This window comes from Hermetia illucens, chromosome 5 (genome assembly GCF_905115235.1).
Source record: "Hermetia illucens chromosome 5, iHerIll2.2.curated.20191125, whole genome shotgun sequence".
In the NCBI taxonomy this organism is placed as follows: domain Eukaryota; kingdom Metazoa; phylum Arthropoda; class Insecta; order Diptera; family Stratiomyidae; genus Hermetia; species Hermetia illucens.
Genome location: NC_051853.1, coordinates 31,871,428 through 31,883,779, shown reverse-complemented (window position 1 = coordinate 31,883,779; position 12,352 = coordinate 31,871,428). Strand labels below are relative to the sequence as shown.

General features: G+C 43.1%; 1 protein-coding gene across 1 annotated transcript in view; it reads right to left on the bottom strand.

Moving 5' to 3' along the window:
• LOC119657496 (cerebellar degeneration-related protein 2-like) overlaps positions 1-12,352 on the bottom strand; it is a 361,935-nt gene that overhangs the window by 304,274 nt on the left and 45,309 nt on the right. The window lies entirely within an intron of this gene.

The following is a 12,352-nucleotide window of genomic DNA, read 5'->3' as shown; positions in this document are numbered from 1 at the left end:
TCCCTTTTATCATCGCAAAAACACGACAAGGTTGCGAATTATATTGGACTTAACACATCAGTCGTTCTAGTCTAAGCTAGACTAAAGCTAGGTTGTTGTTTAGGATCTGCGGGATCCTAAGTCCCCATCCACATGATGGTGGACCGGACTAGATGAGGAGCAACTTACTCCCTCGTTTTTTAGTCCATGGATCCCTAGTATTGGAGCGTAGCACCCCAAGCATTAAGAATTGAAAAAAATCAAAAATTTGACTGACGGTTTCGTCCAGGGCAGAGGCAACTCATCAGACGCTGCCTCACCTCTGCCCTGGGAGCAGCGTGACCGAAAGTGCCAACAGGTGGAAAGACACTCCCTTTTATCATCGCAAAAACACGACAAGGTTGTCATGTGGATGGGGACTTAGGATCCCGCAGATCCTAAACAACAACCTAGCTTTAGTCTAGCTTAGACTAGAACGACTGATGTGTTAAGTCCAATATAATTCGCAACCTTGTCGTGTTTTTGCGATGATAAAAGGGAGTGTCTTTCCACCTGTTGGCACTTTCGGTCACGCTGCTCCCAGGGCAGAGGTGAGGCAGCGTCTGATGAGTTGCCTCTGCCCTGGACGAAACCGTCAGTCAAATTTTTGATTTTTTTCAATTCTTAATGCTTGGGGTGCTACGCTCCAATACTAGGGATCCATGGACTAAAAAACGAGGGAGTAAGTTGCTCCTCATCTAGTCCGGTCCACCATCATGTGGATGGGGACTTAGGATCCCGCAGATCCTAAACAACAGACAAGATGCAACCCTGGCGGATTCCGCTTTGGACCTCACAATCATCCGAAATTTTACCGCGGTGCAGCACGTGACAAATGTGGAATATAGTGGAAACTCTACGTAAGACAAATTCACAGTCTTATCTACTCAAAGTCGTAAAACATTTCTCCAACGCCAACGGTACAGAAAGCCAAATCAACGGTTTTGCGAGGAACTTCGCTTTTTGGAACGTTCTCTTATCTTGGCTAAAGATAATAGCAGAAGAGAAGGAGGACTTGCCGGCTGATTCAAAAGATTGAGCCCTATTGGATACGCAAACATGATGGTTGAATTATCATCTCATGCATTCCATCACTGAGAACGGTAGTTACAAGATATATTGACATCACGTAAGAGATGACAATAATCCTTTATGTGAAGAGTGTATTGTATTTGGGAGGACCTAAGGCAGTAGGATTCGAGCTACGCACGACACACAATTAATAACAGGAGTGCCACCATAGCGTCAGAGGAAGCACGGAATGTAGTGAATATGGCCATCAACTGTAGTCACAATAAACTGTGGGAGTTGGAACGGAAATGGGGGTACATCGAGGCAGAAGGTAATCCCATAAGTGAGTGGAGAGAGAAAAAGATCACAGAAATAGAAGATTGATCAGATTTTTTAACATATTATCCAGGATCATCAACAGCAGTGCAAACGGTCCAACACTTTTAGTCAAACCAGTCAAAATACCAAAGATGCTATGACCATGTTTCTCCCTATTTTCGCCAAAAATTTCTGTATTCTCTCTTGTTCGGCATTTGTAGTGAAGAATCAGAACTAACAGACAAGGATTCAGTTGAATTAATGTCAACCACTGTTCTCAACTCTGCCTGCATAGTGTGGCTCTGCTATGGTGTGATAGACGCCAACATTGGATCAATCTTCAAAGTTTGATAAGCTCGCGTTTTATTTAATTGATCGGTTTCTATGCTTAAAAGTACTTTCCCAAACATGAATCTGAATAGGAAACAAATTAGAATGGTGGAATGAAGAGAGTCCATGTTCAAGGTAACAAGATAATCTTAATTTAGCTCTAACAAATTTGGAATTTTTCCATCAACAAAACCCGCAAAAAGTATCGAATTCTGATAGGATGCCGCCGGAATTGAAAGCAAGAAAATATCTGGTAGAAAACTAGTTTAAGATACGGAAAACATGCGAATCTAAACAGCGCAACCTTTTTCAATGCTTCCGATGTTGATAATAATATTCAATATTTTGATTGTGAGCCGCTCCATCAGCCGCAATTGTCTTGCCGCAGCAAAAAAGTAAAAGTTCGTGAAATTTAAAGTAAAAGTAGATATGAATTAAATCTTCTTTTGAATAAACTACTTTCGAATGAATGTCTTCGCGCACCAAATCAAAATCAATTGAACAATAACACGAAACTCGATTATTGGCAATGCATCGAAAACTCGCTGTAAAATCAACTTTTCGTAAAAAAAAAGATTAAGAAAAAGCGAAATTTTAATCAAAAGAAGATTCATCTTTATCACCACAATAAATTATTATGAAATATCATCAGAAGCTGGTGGAGAGCACAGAAATCATTGTAAACTCGTTTTATCCGGCCTTTCATCTGCTACGGAAATTAATGGAAGAATTAATCAAGCAGGAAATGTTGTCTCTTGGACGAAGCCTTCTAATCCAGCCTTTTTGTCTGATTGTGCTGCATAATGCGATCTCATCTTCTTCCTGCTCCTCGGCTCCAATCTGTTACAAATGACAGTTATTTTTCTTGTTAAACTCCAACCGAAAGCACTGATAAAGTTTTTTTGAGGATTGAGAAAGATAAACTGATTCGAAATACCAACGAAGCAGTGATCATATCTGCAGAAACATGGCTTCCCCAACATTCTCTTTGCGACAGCGAGAAGCCTTTCATTTCGCTGAATGTTCACTGATTAAATTAAAAGTTGTAATAAAAATTGATTAACGATATGGCATGCATCAAATTCGCACAGAAGATTGTAAAAGTTGTCCAGGTCAGGCTGTTTTTTCAGTTTAAGATTTTCCAGGAAAAAATAAAGACAAAGTTCGAAATATGGAAATGCAATGCTGGTGAATGGGAGTCACACAATGCAGGTGACGAACGAGAAAGTTAAATTTGCATAAAACTAAGCATGTTTTTATCACTGCTAAAATGTTTTTATTTGATAGAAAGGAACACCTTCGCGACCTTAGTCTTGCTGACTTTTGCAGACATAATTGCGTATGAGAGTGCAAGGAATTATAACGACTTCTTTTAAGTAAGTGCAGCAAAAATTGAAAACAAAATTAAAATTTTTTTATTAGCTTAAAACATTCTTCAGACTGTTCTGAATCTAGTGATAAGTCTCAAAATCAAAACCGACAGATATAAAAAGAAACCAAAATTCATAAACAATTTTTTTTTAATCAATTCACAACTTTCGATACATCAGAATTTTCCCTTGCTATAGGAAGTGCCACCTTCCTCTTCCAAATATGATTCTTCCAATTTCCTTTTGGCATTTCTCGTTCTCTGCCTCGCTTTTTGTGATGTCTCCACACTTTTTTCTCCTGCCTTCTAAATTCTCTCGATGTCAGATTTCTTTAGAGCGTAACCACAGAACTTCCCTAGTTCAATACCTAGGTGATGAAGGACTCTACTTCGGGTTGTATTTCCATCATTGAAGGTAGATACCGCATCACAAACCCCAAACTCAAGGGTTTTCCTTGTTACAAAGGTGGTCTTTGGAACGCGAGCCCAAATGACATTATTGAAACTTTCGTTCGTTTTGGGTGCGGCCATGAACACACTTTCGTAACAAGTCAGGATGGGTCAGTTGTCGAAATACAGGCTTTATTTCATCCATCACTGCCCTGCTAATGTGAAAATGTTTTGAATGATCAGACACAGTATTTTCATTTTGACATTTCGGAAATTTGCACTAAGATGGTTTGCACAGACCATGAATGGGGTGTTCATTAGACGATACAATCTGGGAAAATATTGCCCAAACTGCTTCGTTTATACTCTCAACTGTATTGTTTTCAGGTTGACGGATAGCGTTACCATAAAAATTTTGAATTTTGGTAATGGCAGCATCCGTCAACTTGTTTTTTCCTCCAATTGGTTTTCCATCTTGGAGTTTTTTTTCCCCCAACTTTAATTTTAAATTGCGAAGACAGGTCCTCATTCTTTTTTGCACATGGCCTATGCATTCCAACTTGCGTATTTCGAAATCGAAAGAAAGCCTTTCGAGTCTCCATCACCAAGGTACTCCTTTTACGGCACATCGTAGTTTTGTTGTGACCTCTCAAATATCTGTTTGGCCCCAGCAACTTCCATCGCCTCACTGGAGCGAATGAAATTTGCCTGGCAGTCGGCATCATGCTTATTTTCCAGTTTGCCAGAGCAATGGCAATTACTGCGCCGTCAATGATCTAAAATAAAATACGGTATAACATTTTGACTCAAATAACTGGTTTTGGATACCTTACAAGTATCAATGGAGGTCGCACTGACAACAACATTCAGGGAAGTGTAGCCTCTCTTTGGCCATGTGCCATCGAGACTGCAAACACACTTATGTCCCTACAATTGTCGTTCGTTTCCACCGCTTCATTTACTGCATTCGCCATTGATCCCTTGACCAACTCTTTGGCAGCAGAAGCCTGCTGTTGTATGCAGCATATTTGGTGATGGGAGGAGGCAGGTTCATAAGGCCGCATAAAATTTTGCCTGCAGTAAAACCTTTACCGATTGCCCTGAGGGTAGAGGCGACCCTGACATTCAAAGTGTCAAAGTCGGTTTGACCATCTAAAGATATATATAAATACCATACAAGTCGGGAAACCGGAAGCTGAACGCTTCAGGTATGGAAGGTTTTGTGTATTTCTTTTATAAAGTCATTTGAGTGTGAATTTGTCCCATTAGTACGTAACACGTAATATACGCATATATTATGTGAGAATATTCACTTTCTGGTGATAATGACATTCAAAGTTTTGAATTTCCAAAGAAGTGCCAACTTTGACCTATTACAACTTTGTTAGGAATAGTGCAATTTCCACAAAACTTGGTAGGATCAAGCTTTGCTGCAAATTCGTGGTGCTAGGATGACCTTAAGGGGGGTTCGCAGCCAATTACTAAAAATTATAGTAATATACTATTATTAACTTTATTTGAAGGGATATCGATATAGAAGATATTTCGGAGCCTAATCACCGTATAGTGGCGGCCTCTTAATGTTTTTCAGATTTTTCGGTTAGGCAGTTTCTGAGAATGGTCGCGTTAATTAAATGATCAATATCGGCCCCCTGAACTCCCCGCCTTTCCAACAAATGTCAAAACTAATACCTTTGGAAAGTACTAACCGAGACCTTTCATTTGATACCCTGCATGACTATATTTGATGAATAAAAATTGTACACCCCCCCCCCTTTGCATGTATGCGGACCCCCACTTAAATTGGACGTAAAAGGATGTAACTCACTGTATACGTGAGCGTTCACAATTCCCACCTTTTTACTGAATTTGGTGTCAATCGCTACAACAGAGAGAAAAATGCGTGTGACGGACAGATAGACAGACAGACAGACGGAGGGTGCAGCAACCAAAGTATATAACATCGGAGCGCTGGTTGCGAGAATGCTACCAAATATAGGTGCTGTTCAAGCGATTTCACCGGATTTTCTCCAGCAGCCGCATCTTTGGAGCTAGCCCCATGAAACCCAGTCTGCCTGCGCATTTAACCTCTTCAATCCTTACATCACATGCTATGCAAATGGCCTGTTTGGACATCACGAGATTCTTTTCCGCCTTTGCATCAGCATGTTACATACCAAATGGTATATTTGGCTTCGACATGACTTTCTTCCGTGTCAGCAGTTCGCAGCGCAACAGCAGGTGTCGATTTGTCGCCGACAACCAAAATTATAATAACAAACAAGTGTTATTGTGTTGTGTACAAGAACACTTTCAAAGCAATGTGTAAACACGGAAGGGTCAAACATAGGTGATTTTAAGAATAACGTTACTTTTACTTTTGAGTTGTGAACAAGCCTCTGAACAGAGCTAAAGGGTTCTATCCGAGAACACTTTACGCGCGGGAATTACTTTAAAATCGCTTTTAATTAATTAATTATTAATTAAGTAAAAATTATTAATAAGAGTGAAATAGAATATTGTGATTAGAAAATAAAGGTATGTTGAAGTGGAGTCGCGAGTGTTCTCATTTACTTAAGCCATACAAATCAAGTAAGTATTCTTTCTAACCCCTTTAGTGTTTTCTGTTTCAGTGGTGTTTGATAACCCCATCGTTCCGAAGTTAGGTTTCGGCAACCCGGAACGAGAGCAACCACGGTCCTCTAGTAAAACATCCAGGAGCTAGTGCGCGAGCTTGGCCAACGCCGAGCAGGGTAGTTCACTGGAAGAGGCCGTTTAGGAGAACGCTGAAACAGCTGGTCCGTCGAGCCGGATAACGATCCAAAGTAAGTTTTTAAAGAAAATTACTATTATAAAAATAATTTCTCTTGTGAAAAAATATATATAAAGTGCGGGAAATTATAGTGATTGTGTTTCGTTTACACAACATAAAACACTACTTGAACGTCAACGTTGGTGTGCATTGTTTTGTGGTGTTGTTGATTCGTGGGCGCGTTCAACCCAAGGCAAAGTCCTTATAGTGTTGCGCCTCCCACGTTTCTCGAACGACACTCTATCATCGTTAGTGTGAATTTTTGTGGTGTTGTTGATCCGTGGGCGCGTTCAAACCCAAGGCAAAGTCCTTATAGTGTTGCGCCTCCCACGTTTCTCTAACGACACTCTAACAACGTTGGTGTGATTTTTTGTAGTGTTGTTGATTCGTGGGCGCGTTCAACCCAAGGCAAAGTCCTTATAGTGTTGCGCCTCCCACGTTTCTCGAACGACACTCTATCATCGTTAGTGTGAATTTTTGTAGTGTTGTTGATTCGTGGGCGCGTTCAACCCAAGGCAAAGTCCTTATAGTGTTGCGCCTCCCATGTTTCTCTAACGACACTCTATCAACGTTGGTGTGATTTTTTGTAGTGTTGTTGATCCGTGGGCGCGTTCAAACCCAAGGCAAAGTCCTTTTAGTGTTGCGCCTCCCACGTTTCTCTAACGACACTCTATCATCGTTGGTGAATTTTTGTGGTGTTGTTGATCCGTGGGCGCGTTCAAACCCAAGGCAAAGTCCTTATAGCGTTGCGCCTCCCACGTTTCTCTAACGACACTCTAACATCGTTGGTGTGAATTTTTGTGGTGTTGTTGATCCGTGGGCGCGTTCAGACCCAAGGCAAAGTCCTTATCGTGTTGCGCCTCCCACGTTTCTCAAACGACACTCTAACATCGTTGGTGTGTATTTTTATTATTGTTGTTGTTACGTGGGCGCGTTCAGACCAAAGGAAAAGTCCTTATAGTGTTGCGCCTCCCACGTATTCTGTGTGTCTTTCATATACACTGTCCGTACCAAACGGAAATATTTAATTTAATTAAGTGACAACCAGTTGAAATAGAACCAAAAATGGAGATCCAGGAGATCATTGAAGCTCAGCAAAAGCGGGTTTTGAAAGTTGAAGAGGTTCGCGAGACGCTATGCAAACTGCGGCAGGAAAAGCGAACTAAGGAACGCTTTGAAACCGCGTGGAGTGAGGTCCGGCAGATCTATTTAGAGTTCATTTCAGAACATAAACGGCTTCTATTATTGAATCCCTCGGCAGATTTAATATATTTTCGAGAGAATAAGCTGGGACTCATGCAATCAGTTTATTTGAAAACAAAGGAGTTCGTTGAGAGAGTTCATCCCTCTCTTATCCCTGAGGAGAGACAAACAGAGGTCGACCCGTTAACTTTGGGACCAGTTAGGGAGCAAGTCCCTAAACTCCCGCCAGTGACTCAAAATTATGTAGATCCCGGTGAAGGAAGTTCGAGTAGGGGGGCCGTCCCAAGACAAGTTGAAACAGGGTTATTAGAACGAGACTTGGGCATAGACGTCAACGACAGACTCCAAGGTGAAGCGACAGCTAGGGATCTGCCCAGGAGTTCAAGCAGATGTGAAGTTGCATTTGGAGGGGCATGGGGGGCCTGTGATAAGGATAGACAAAATTATCCAACGTGGAGAGACGAACCGCGTACATCTAATCTTGGGCCCTTCCCCACCCATCTACGACCGGACTATTTATTAGATCCTAGTCAGCTCCGCCCAGAATATTTGCAGACTCCTGGACCAAACCGCTCAGAATCCTTCTTGGATCCCAGCCAGACCCGGCCAAACCATTTTGGTCCTTCGAGCCATTTTTCCCCTTGGAACTCAGGATATCGTTTTAGACCCGCCCCACCCATCCCAGATATTCCAATATTCAGTGGGGACATCAGTCAATATGAACCATTCAAAAGCCTCTTTAACTCTGTATACGATGGTTCTGAAATCGGTTTTGCGGAGCGCTTAATGATGCTTCAGAGCAAGTTAAGAGGCGATGCAAAACGTGTAATCGACCATTTAGGGATATACGGAGAGAATTACCAACAAGCATGGGTTCTTCTTGACCGAAGGTACAGTAATCGTCGGGCCTTAATAGAAAAAGAAATTCAGGCGTTAGTTGACTTACCTCAGATAAACCAAAGGGAGGCTAGAACGCTGGGAAGAGCATTGGATACCATGCGTTCCGCAGTTCAGAACCTACGGAAAGCAGGATTCAATGCAGATGAAGGTATTCCATTCATTCCGTTCGTCCTGACGAGGAAAATGGATATGACAACTCGGAGGGAATTCGACTTAACGTTACGAGATCCGAAAATGCCCGTTACGATAAACGACATCGACCAATTCCTAGAAAATAGATATGTGGTCATGTCCCCCGGTTGGGATGGTCTAAGTGGGATATCCAAGGCGGAGGATCTTGGGAATAAGAGAAAAACCCAGAAGGAGATAGCCTTGGTCTCCAAGTCGGATGGTGAAAAGAGAAACTGGATTAAATGCTTCTTATGTATGGGGAAGCACTTCACAGCCCAGTGTCCTCAATTCATTGAAAGTACCGACAAGGAGAAACTGCTCCGCCGTTATCATGTTTGCATTTACTGTCTCTCCCACAAATATATCAGGGGGGAAGCGTGCAATAAACGCAAGAATCTCCAATGCGAAATATGCAAAGGGCAACATCTTACTGCCATGCATCCGTGCAAAGGGGATAACCCGTCTTCCGCTGTTCATCATGCCAAAAATTCGACAGCATTGTCATGGTCCGGAACCGTTCTTCCAACAGCTGTCGTTAAGCTAGAGGCAAGAGAAGGACATGCCGTTCCAGTTCGGTGCTTGATCGATCAAGGCAGTCAAAGCAGCTATATAACCGAAGATCTAGTACAGAAACTTCGGTTAAAAAAGAAAAAGACCAACATCGAAATTTCAGGAGTAGGTGGTGTGTCAGCAGGGAAAGTGTCAGCGGTTGTGTGTCTCACCCTTAAATTGGACGATGGTTCCGAGGTCAGCACTAAAGCGTTAGTAGTCAGACGGGTAACTAAAGGTTCCCTTCCACAGGTACCGCCGCAAGTAAAGGCATTGTTTCAAGGGAAGAAGTTGGCGGATCCCGTAACGGAACATGCATCTCATGTTCCAGTTTTATTAGGGTCTAGTATCCTTCCACAACTTTTCGTGAATGGAGTAGAAACCGTAGATAGTTTCCTGCTCCAGAACACGAAATTGGGATGGATTGTGTCTGGTCCGGCGGAATCCTCGGTATCGAAGTTCACCTCAACACATGTCACTATCAAGGAATGGGAACAGGACTTAAGGGCTTTTTGGGATATGCCCCTAAGTAGAGATGAATCTAGTCGCATAGATGACGAAATTTGTGAGGACCTATTCGTAAAGGGTCCTTACCGAGAGAACGATGGCCGATACGTGGTACCGACCCCGTGGCGACAAGATAATATTAAACTAGGAAACTCGTACCACAAGGCTGTGCAGCACTATCTCGGTCAGGAGAAAAGGTGGTTGAAAAACAAAGACCACAAGCTCAAATCGGATGAGTTTATGGAAGAATATTTTAATTTGGACCACATGGCTGAAGTTCCAAAGGATCATCAATCTGACACTAGCGGCGAAGTATATTATATCCCGTATTTAAGCGTGGTTCGCCAAGAGGCCACGTCGACGAAGTTGCGGAATGTCTTCAATGCTTCCAGTCCGACATCAAATGGTGTGAGCCTTAACGAGATGATCCATCCCGGTCCAAAGTTGCAAAACCATATTTTCGACATTGTCACTAGAATACGCAGGTTTGCGTATGTATACTCTAGTGACATTACTAAGATGTATCGGCAGATACTTTTAAGACCGGAGGATCAGATCAAGCTTAGGATTCTCTGGCGGGCAAAGCCTGAGGAACCGATAAGAGAGTTTTACTTGAAAACGGTGACCTACGGGTTAGACTGTGCACCCTGGCAAGCAATTCGAACGCTTCACCAGGTGGCAGACGACAATGCTCCTGATGAGGAGATCAACTGGATCATCAAGAACGCGTTCTATATGGATGATCTGTTATACGGGGCGTCCAGTATAAAAGAAGCTCAAGACGTCATCCGAAAAATCACAGAAACTCTAGGGAAAGGCAAACTTCCGCTAACGAAGTGGGCGACGAATTGCCCAGAAGTTTTAAAATATATTGACGAAAGTCACCGAATTAGGTCATATGTTGAGGTTGACAAGGCAGATAATGATCTTAAGATCCTTGGCCTACACTATAGTCCTAGGGAAGACTGTTTCCTGTACAGTATCAAGCCAATTTTAAATGTTAGGTATACCAAACGAAGAGTGCTTAGTATAGCTGCTTCTATTTTCGATCCTATTGGTTGGCTGCTTCCAGTTGTAATGAAACTGAGAATAGAAATTCAACATCTATGGCAGGAAGGTTACGACTGGGATGACATTATTCAGGAACCGTTCCGAAAGCAACTTGAAAACGTGTTCTCGTCCTTAGAATACCTGAATGAAATTCGGGTTCCACGTTGGAGTGGGCACACCTCCAAGGATGAAAAGATGGAGCTAGTAGGCTTCAGCGATGCATCCGGTGATGGTTACGCCGCGGTCATCTATAGCCGACGCAAAATTGAGACGGGTTACCTCGTGCGGTTGATCGCAGCCCGAGGGCGTGTCACGCCTTTAAAGACACGATCGAGTATAAGCTCCAAAGCATGCACGATCCCTAAACTTGAGTTGGAAAGTGTAGTGCTATTAACGGAATTGTTCAACGACGTCCGTAAAAACCTAGGGACTAGCCCAGTAAAATTCACGGCGTATACCGATTCAGAGGTGGCTCTCTCCTGGATTCGGAGTCGGAAGGATATCGAAAACAAATTGGTTAAGCGACGAGTAGCCGCGATCCATAAGTATTTGTCACCCACAGATATCCACCACGTGAGGTCAAGTCATAACCCTGCAGATTGTGCATCTAGGGGCATGTGTCCCCGGAAATTTGTAGCTCACAAGTTGTGGTTCCATGGACCGCAATTCTTGCAAGGGGAACTCCCTCGCACGGAGGTCGTCGGTTCTGGTGCTGAAACAGTGACTCATCTAGCAGAAGTTGCTTCCGAGCCTACGCCTGATCCAGATTTCATTCAGCGATTCTCAAGTTTACCTCGATTGATAAACACAATCGCGAGATGCCGTCGATGGAGATCGGGAACTTCCGGTACGTTCTCAGCTCAGGAGTTGAAGCAAGCGGAGTGGGCAGTCGTCAGGTATCAACAAAAACTACTCTTCGGGAGGCAAATTTTCAGAATTCAGAAGGGATTGAACATCGAGAAAAACCATTGGCTGTCCACGCTAAACCCTTTTGTCGATCAGGTATCTGGGATTCTCCGAGTGGGAGGAAGATTAGAGCAGGCGCTCATCCCGTTTGAGCAGAAGCACCCTATAATTCTCGGGAAGTGTCACCTAGCTGACCTCATAATTCAGCATGTTCATAAGTTTCACCAACATTGTGGAACAGGACTCACAATGGCTATCATCCGAGAAAGATATTACATTCCAGCGTTGCAGCAGAGGGTGAAGAAGTGGATTAGGGGATGCGTTAGGTGCGTTCGAATGCGAGGAGCCACTATAATTCCGAAAATGTCAGACCTTCCTCCCGAGCGAATCAGGTCATCCGCTGTTTTTGAAAATGTGGGAACCGATCTGTGCGGACCATTTCAAATAAAAGCATCAAATTTACGGACCACAAAATCTATGAAGGTCTACATAGTGGTCTTCGTATGTATGTCTACTAAAGCGATACATTTAGAGCTCTGTACGGATCTTACCACAAATGCATTTTTGGCTGCGTTTCAAAGGTTCGTAAGCCGGCGAGGCCAGCCGAAAATGGTTCGCTCCGACAACGGCACAAACTTAGTAGGGGCTTCCAAAGTTCTCAGGGAAGCCTGGGGAAAGATGACCAGTGAATGCGAGGAGAGGTTGGCTCAGCGTCAGATCGTATGGCATCATAACCCCCCAAGAGCCAGCCACTACGGAGGGCTGTTTGAGGCAGCAGTGGGGAGTCTAAAACGCTACATAAAGCGGATGCCTTCAAT